The 6,765-nt window shown below is 39.0% G+C and overlaps 1 long non-coding RNA gene across 1 annotated transcript in view; it reads left to right on the forward strand.

The window, feature by feature from the left end:
* Positions 1-6,765, forward strand: part of LOC144332680 (uncharacterized) — a 249,614-nt gene that overhangs the window by 126,475 nt on the left and 116,374 nt on the right. The window lies entirely within an intron of this gene.

The following is a 6,765-nucleotide window of genomic DNA, read 5'->3' on the forward strand; positions in this document are numbered from 1 at the left end:
TGATTTTGGAGGGAGGGATATAGTGACTCTTTTCAAATATTCTCCGTATGTGTGGAAAATGAAAGAGTTGTAACTGTGCTTCATGTGCATTAATGAAGCAGAGAGTTGTTGCTGGGGCATACTATGTATTTTTGTCATTGGGATCATCTGTATCCGGTTTCACCAGACACTGTTTTGCAATGGATGCAAGATGTGGAGTCCAGCCTACATAGCTTATGGTAGCCCTTTAAGTAGGAAAGGAAGGTCACAGAGAAGGAACACAGGGAAATGCAGGGCAGATGTGCCTCACTCTCCCTGTCTGGTGAATACAGGAAGACAGCAGGAGATGCTTTTAAATACCCATCAGCTCAGTCCTTTTCCTGACCTTTTCCAGTGCTTGCAGTGGATGAAAGAGATGGATGTATCAGAAGAGAATAAATACCAGCTATAAACTCATGAGAACCAATAAGAACGGAATTTTGTCAAATATTTGAAAGTCAGAGATAGAGTGGTTAAAGCTAGAGCCATAATCTAGCAACAGCTCAGGCACCTGTAGATGAGTCAAAGCCCTCAGTAATTCACTTGCATTCTAAAATGCCTGCAAACTTAACATGTCTCAAGGAGCATTCTTGATTTCAACATCTTAAAACCTCTCTCCCCTAAAATATTTTGTTATGCTTACCTAAGCAATTACCACAGAGTAGTGCCTTAAATAACAGAAATTCACTTTTTCAGTTTCATTGTGATCATGGTGTCAACAGGGTCAGTGTTTCTGAGGCCTGTTTCCTCAACCTCTAGACATCTGCCTTCTTCCTATGTCCTCAGAAAGGGGTTACCTTGGTGCATGTGGATATTTGGTGTCTCTCTGTGCATGCAAATGTTCTCTTTTTATAACGACATCTATCAGATGGGACTATGTGCCCCCGTAACGGTCTCATTTTAAGTGAATCCACACATTTCAGTTCTGGCCTCCAAATGTGGTCATATTCTGAGAAACTGGGAGTGAAGGCTTTCAGCATATGAATAAGGAAAAACAGAATTCAGCCCATAACACTGCCCGATGTCTTCTCAGTCCGCGACAGCAGTTTCATTTTGTTGTTCGGATATATTGGAATCATGTCTGCCTTTCTCTCACCGAACCCTGGGCCATGAGCAAATCCAGTGGACTCACCTCTAAATACATGGCAATATAAACACTTGCATATTCTCTACTACAGGGCTGTGACTCATGCCATGATTCTCTCTCCAGCAGGATGTTAATAGACTTCAGCAGGTCTTAGTGACATTCTTTTTACATCGCATATCAGCTCCCCCGACAATAGCCAGGGTGACCTTTTACAGATGAAAATTAGACCATATCACATTTGTGCGTCACATCCACCATAGTTTTTTGTTCCACTGGTAATCAGATTTGAATTTCATATGTCAGCTCCTTCATACTCACATGACTTTCTCTTTATTGAAAAGAGGGAGATTCTTTGAATTGGACAGAAAGCAGAATCTTCCTCAACTTCATCTTGAATTAGCTTGACTGTAACACAAGAGGGTTGTGTCCCAGGAGAGATGAACATTAACAGAGTGGATGGACTTGTGATGTGATCGAGTAAATTCATGAAGTCCCTTTGGTCTGGGAAGGGTTCATATGAATTCGTGGAATCCTGGTTACATAATTATGACACTGGTTCATATATTTTGGTATTATGTTTTCTCTTAGAAACACATATTTCCCAATTTTAGGGTATTCATAGTCTATGAACATAATGTAGCCATGGCTGATTATAGTAAAAATATTTCTTAAGCATTTACTATATGCCATTCAATCTTCAGAACCAGCTTATTAAGTAAGAATACTGTTAACTGTCATCTCAGGTTTATAGGTGAGCTGAGTGAGGCACACGCCAAAGTTGTTAAAATAATAATAAGTGGTATAGATGGCAATCAGTTCTCGGAGCCTATATTCCTGCTTACTGTACTCCACCTCTTTCTTGCTATTTACTTTTATATTTGTTTACTTCCAAGAAAGTCAGAAGAAACCAGGTCCACAAAAGAAACTCAGGTGTAAGTGATAGGAAATGGGTAAGGTAGAACTTGCCCTGAAACCTTAAAGATGAGATAATAAACACTCTTTTCCTGAATAAATACGTTTCTTCCTAAATCCTATACACATGTACACAGAATTCTCCAGTCATGTCTTTCCTTTAATCGTTACACAAAATATACTCCTTAGAATGTGAACATCTTTGGGACACCCATGTTTTCCTCCCACAGACAGGATACGTAACCTTACTCTTCTCAACTATTTTTTTCAGTAGTGTGTGTGAAGATAGTCATCCAGGATTTGATAAAGTACCACTTACTCTAATTCAATTGATTCTCTTTGAGTAGAAACAGTGAATTTATTGTTTTTTCAAATTCTTCCCCTGCCCCAGCAGGCCTGGAAGAGCAGTTAGCTCAGCCTGTGCCTGCTCCTATAATTTCTATGTTTTATTTGTGGCTGAACTTTTAAAATATACACTAATGAGGATAAAAGGAATGAACAATGCCTTTGATTTTGGTATTTGTGTGGGGCCCACTCTCAACTGCAGGGCCCAGCATGGGAGACCTTCTTGAAATACAGAGTGCCCAACACAATAAATGAAAAAGGCCTACGTCAACTTATATCTAATTAAATCTTACAGATAGCAAAGATCTTGAAGATACCACTTTGGAAAAGCAGTCATAGAAATGTTCAACATCACTAATCGTCAGAGGAATCTGAATGAAAACCACAATGAGATCTCATCTTACCTCACTCAGAAAGACTGTGAATAAAAGAGTGAAAAATAACAGCTGTTGGCAAGGATATGGAGAAGGAACTCTTACACACCCTTGGTGGGAATGTAAATTTTTAATTGATTTTTGATGTTGTTGTTGAGTAGTTTGAGTTCCTAGTATACTCTGCATATTAGTTCCCTGTAGGATGCATCGTTTACAAATATTTTCCCTCTGCAGGTTGTCTGTTGACACTGTTGATTTATTTTGTTTGTAGAATATTTTAGATAAATTGTCATTTGTCCAATTTGGAAGATATAGAGAATCAGAAACTAAATGGATAAACAGAGGTCAGAAGACAGTCCAACCCTGTTGTTTTGCTGTTGTTTCATTTTGTTTTGGTTTTTAGATGTATGTTTACTAATCAGATGGGGTTGTGTGTTAGTCCATTTCTACTGTTCTAACAAGACTGTAGACTGGGTCATGATTAAAGAACAGAAATTTCTTCCCCAATGTTCTGTAGGCCAGGAAGTCCAAGATTAAGGCATCAACAGATTCAGTGTTTGGTGAGGGCTTCTCGTTGCTTCCAAGATGGTTCCTTGCTGCTGTGGTGGAAGAGGGGTTTAAAAACTCCATGTAAAAGTAACAATCAAACTAGAATCCTATATCCACTCAGGTAATCATTTAAGTGTGAAGGTCACACCTGAAAACCACAGGCAACAAATACCAAATTGGACAAATGGCACTTAATTTATCTAAAATATTCTACAAACAAAATAAATCAACAGTGTCAACAGACAAACTGCAGAGGGAAAATATTTGTAAACTATGCATCCTACAGGGAACTAATATGCAGAGTATACAAGGAACTCAAACTACTCAACGACAAAAACAAAAATCAATTAAAAATAGACAGAGGACATGAATAGATGTGTTTCAAAAGAAGACATACAAATGGACAACAGTAAATGAAAACATGTGCAACATCACTAAATGTCAGAGTAATGTGAATGAAAACCACAATGAGATACCATCTTACCTCAGTCAGAATGACTGTGAATAAAAGGGTGAAAAATAACAGCTGTTGGCAAGCATATGGAGAAAGAACTCTTACACACCCTTGGTGGGAATGTAAATTAGTACAGCTTCTGTGGAAAACAGTAAGATTTCTCAAAGAACTAAAGCTAGAACTACATTTCCATTGAGCAATCCTACTACTGGATATCTCCTCAAAGGAAAAGTAGTCAATGTATCAAATATATACCTTTATCTGTATGTTTACTGTAGCAACATTCACAGTAACAAAGATACTGAATCTACAATGTATCCATCAATGATTGGTTGGATTAAAATGCAATTATATATATACAATACCATACTACTCAGTCAGAAAGAGAGAATAAAATCACACATATTGTGACAATATGCATGGAAATGGGAGTCATTTTCTTAAGCAAAACAGGCTAGATATAGAAAATCAAATATAATATGTTCTCACTGGTAAGTGGTTGCTAAGAACATGTTTGCGTGGATGTAGAGAGTGAAATGATAGATAATGAATACTTGGGAGTATGGGAGGCAGAGGGATTGTATAGTGAGGTATTCATAAATACCGTGTTTGTTATTTGAGCAATGAGTACCCTAATGCCTTCACTTAAGCACGACGTCATCAGTGTAACAAAATCAAACTTGCATTTGTGCAAAAATATTTATTTTCATTAACAGAAAATCTAAGCATACTGCTTCCCTACCCCACCATAAAAAGACAACAATGACCAGTGTGGCCATAGCAGAATGAATTAGGTGTAGAGCATCCCCCAATTACACGGAGAGTTAGGGGGCAATACAGAGCCCTTTAGCATAGGTAAAAATTAGCAGCTGGGTGCAGTGGCTCACATCTGTAATCCCAGCACTTTGGGAGTATGAGGCAGGTGGTTCACAAGGTCAGGAGTTTGAGACAAGGCTGGCCAACTTAGTGAAACCCCGACTCTACTAAAAATACAAAAAATTAGCTGGGTGTGGTGGCACACACATGTAATCCCAGCTATTCGGGAGGCTGAGGCAGTAGAATCTCTTGAACCTAGGAGGTGGAGGTTGCAGTGAGCTGAGAGCTTGCCCCGCCACTCCAGCCTGGGAAACAGCAAGACTCTGTCTCAAAAAAAAATTTTAAAAGCATCCGATTCTTACAGAGTAAAAGTGGTAGCAATCAACTGGAAAACACAGAAAGGTAATATAATTTTTAAACAGTCAAGTTGGGTAATTGACCGTTTGGAAATAAATAGAACTCTTTGGTGTAAACTGCAGATGAGGCTTGCTGAGGTGGGCTGATAGAGATGAAAGTGATGAAACAGACTGCAGTAGGAAATTATTTTGAAGCTTGAACTTCACAATGATAACATAGCTTATTTGACTAGATGTAATGTGATCAAAGGAAAAGAGTCAAGAAAAAAATCCTAGTTTGCTTAATTAATTAGATGAATTCTTTATCAAGACAAAAAAACAGTTGGAAGAGGAAGAACTTTGTACCTGTAGGAGGGAAGAGGCAGAGGTAGGAGAAATGCTGGGAGAGAAGGGAAAATTCCTGGAAAGATTGATAGAGTGGTCCCAAAAGAAGGGTAGGATCAATGGTGTTAAACTTCTGAGGGGAAGGAAGACATGCAGGACTGAGAAACGATTCCTGAAATGTGTGGAATGGAGGCCGTAGATGACGTTCACAGACTAGAACTGGAAAGAACAAAAGCATCTATAAGGTGTGCATAAGGAAACATTGGAAGTGGGGAGATGGGGAAATAATCACATAGATAAGTTTCAAGAACTTTTGCAATAAAACGGGAGACAAATATTATGGTAGGAAAGAAGCACTAAGAGTCTTAGGAAGACTTCTATAGAAATGGGTGACGTTTCAGCAGACTATGGCTGATTGAAATAATAGATGTAAGAATCAGGAGACAAAAGGGTCACATGCAGAAGCAAAATCCTTGATGGGGCAATGTGGTTCTGGATCAGGAGGGATATTAAGAGGTGGGGGTAGGAAGGCTTTCCCTATGAGAATAGGAGAGAAGCCAGAGACCTGGGCTTCAACTGAAGGTGGGTTGCTCAACTTAGTGGTGGTTATGGTGAGATCATTCCGTTCTGATTTTTCTGACTTCTTAGTGAATTATCTGAGGCTGTCAGTGGGCAAAGAGGCAGTTTCTAATATTGAACCTTCCTTGCTTGAAAAGCAGACATGCCAGTCCCTGCAAGGTTTTTGGTATGTATGTTATCTCATTAGCCTCCATACTCTAACCTGGTTGTTATGATTATTCTCATTTTAGATGAGGAAATTGAAGCCCTGAGAGTCTAAGTAGCCTTTTAAGAGTCAAGAGACAGTAAGAAAAAGAGTTAGGTCTTAATTAAAATCTGAGAATGTCCAAATTCTTTGCTCCTTATAATCATGTTGATTCTTTAATGAAATCCATTCAGGTTTCACTAAAGAATGGTGAGGAACATGGAAAGGGAGAGAAGTGATCAGGGATAAAATAGGGTAAATGTGATAGAGAGGGTTGTGGGGATAAGAAGCATAGAACCATATTCATTCCCTTGAAACCGAACTCAATTTCTTAGAAATTGTAAGAATTTTTTTCAACTTCTGTGACTTTTATGCACTTGTTGTGTTTTTTGTCCTTAAGGTTACCGGAATATCAGTAAACAATCTGAAAATAATTTTAAAATTTCAATTTGTGCTACACAGGTCAGGGAAGGGCCAGGCATGGTGGCTCACACCTGTAATCCCAGCAGTTTTGGAGGCCAAAGCAAGTGGATCACCTGAGGTCAGGAGATGGAGACCAGCCTGGTCAACATGGTGAAACTCCATTTCTACTAAAAATACAAAAATTAGCCATGCATGATGGTGGTCACCTATAACCTCAGATACTTGGAAGGCTGAGGCAGGAGAATACCTTGAATCCAGGAGATGCAGTGGCAGTGGGCCAAGATCGTGCCACCGCACTCCAGCCTGGGTGAAAAAAATTCCATCTCATGGGGGAAAAAAATAGA

This window comes from Macaca mulatta, chromosome 11, assembly GCF_049350105.2.
Source record: "Macaca mulatta isolate MMU2019108-1 chromosome 11, T2T-MMU8v2.0, whole genome shotgun sequence".
NCBI classification, from domain to species: domain Eukaryota; kingdom Metazoa; phylum Chordata; class Mammalia; order Primates; family Cercopithecidae; genus Macaca; species Macaca mulatta.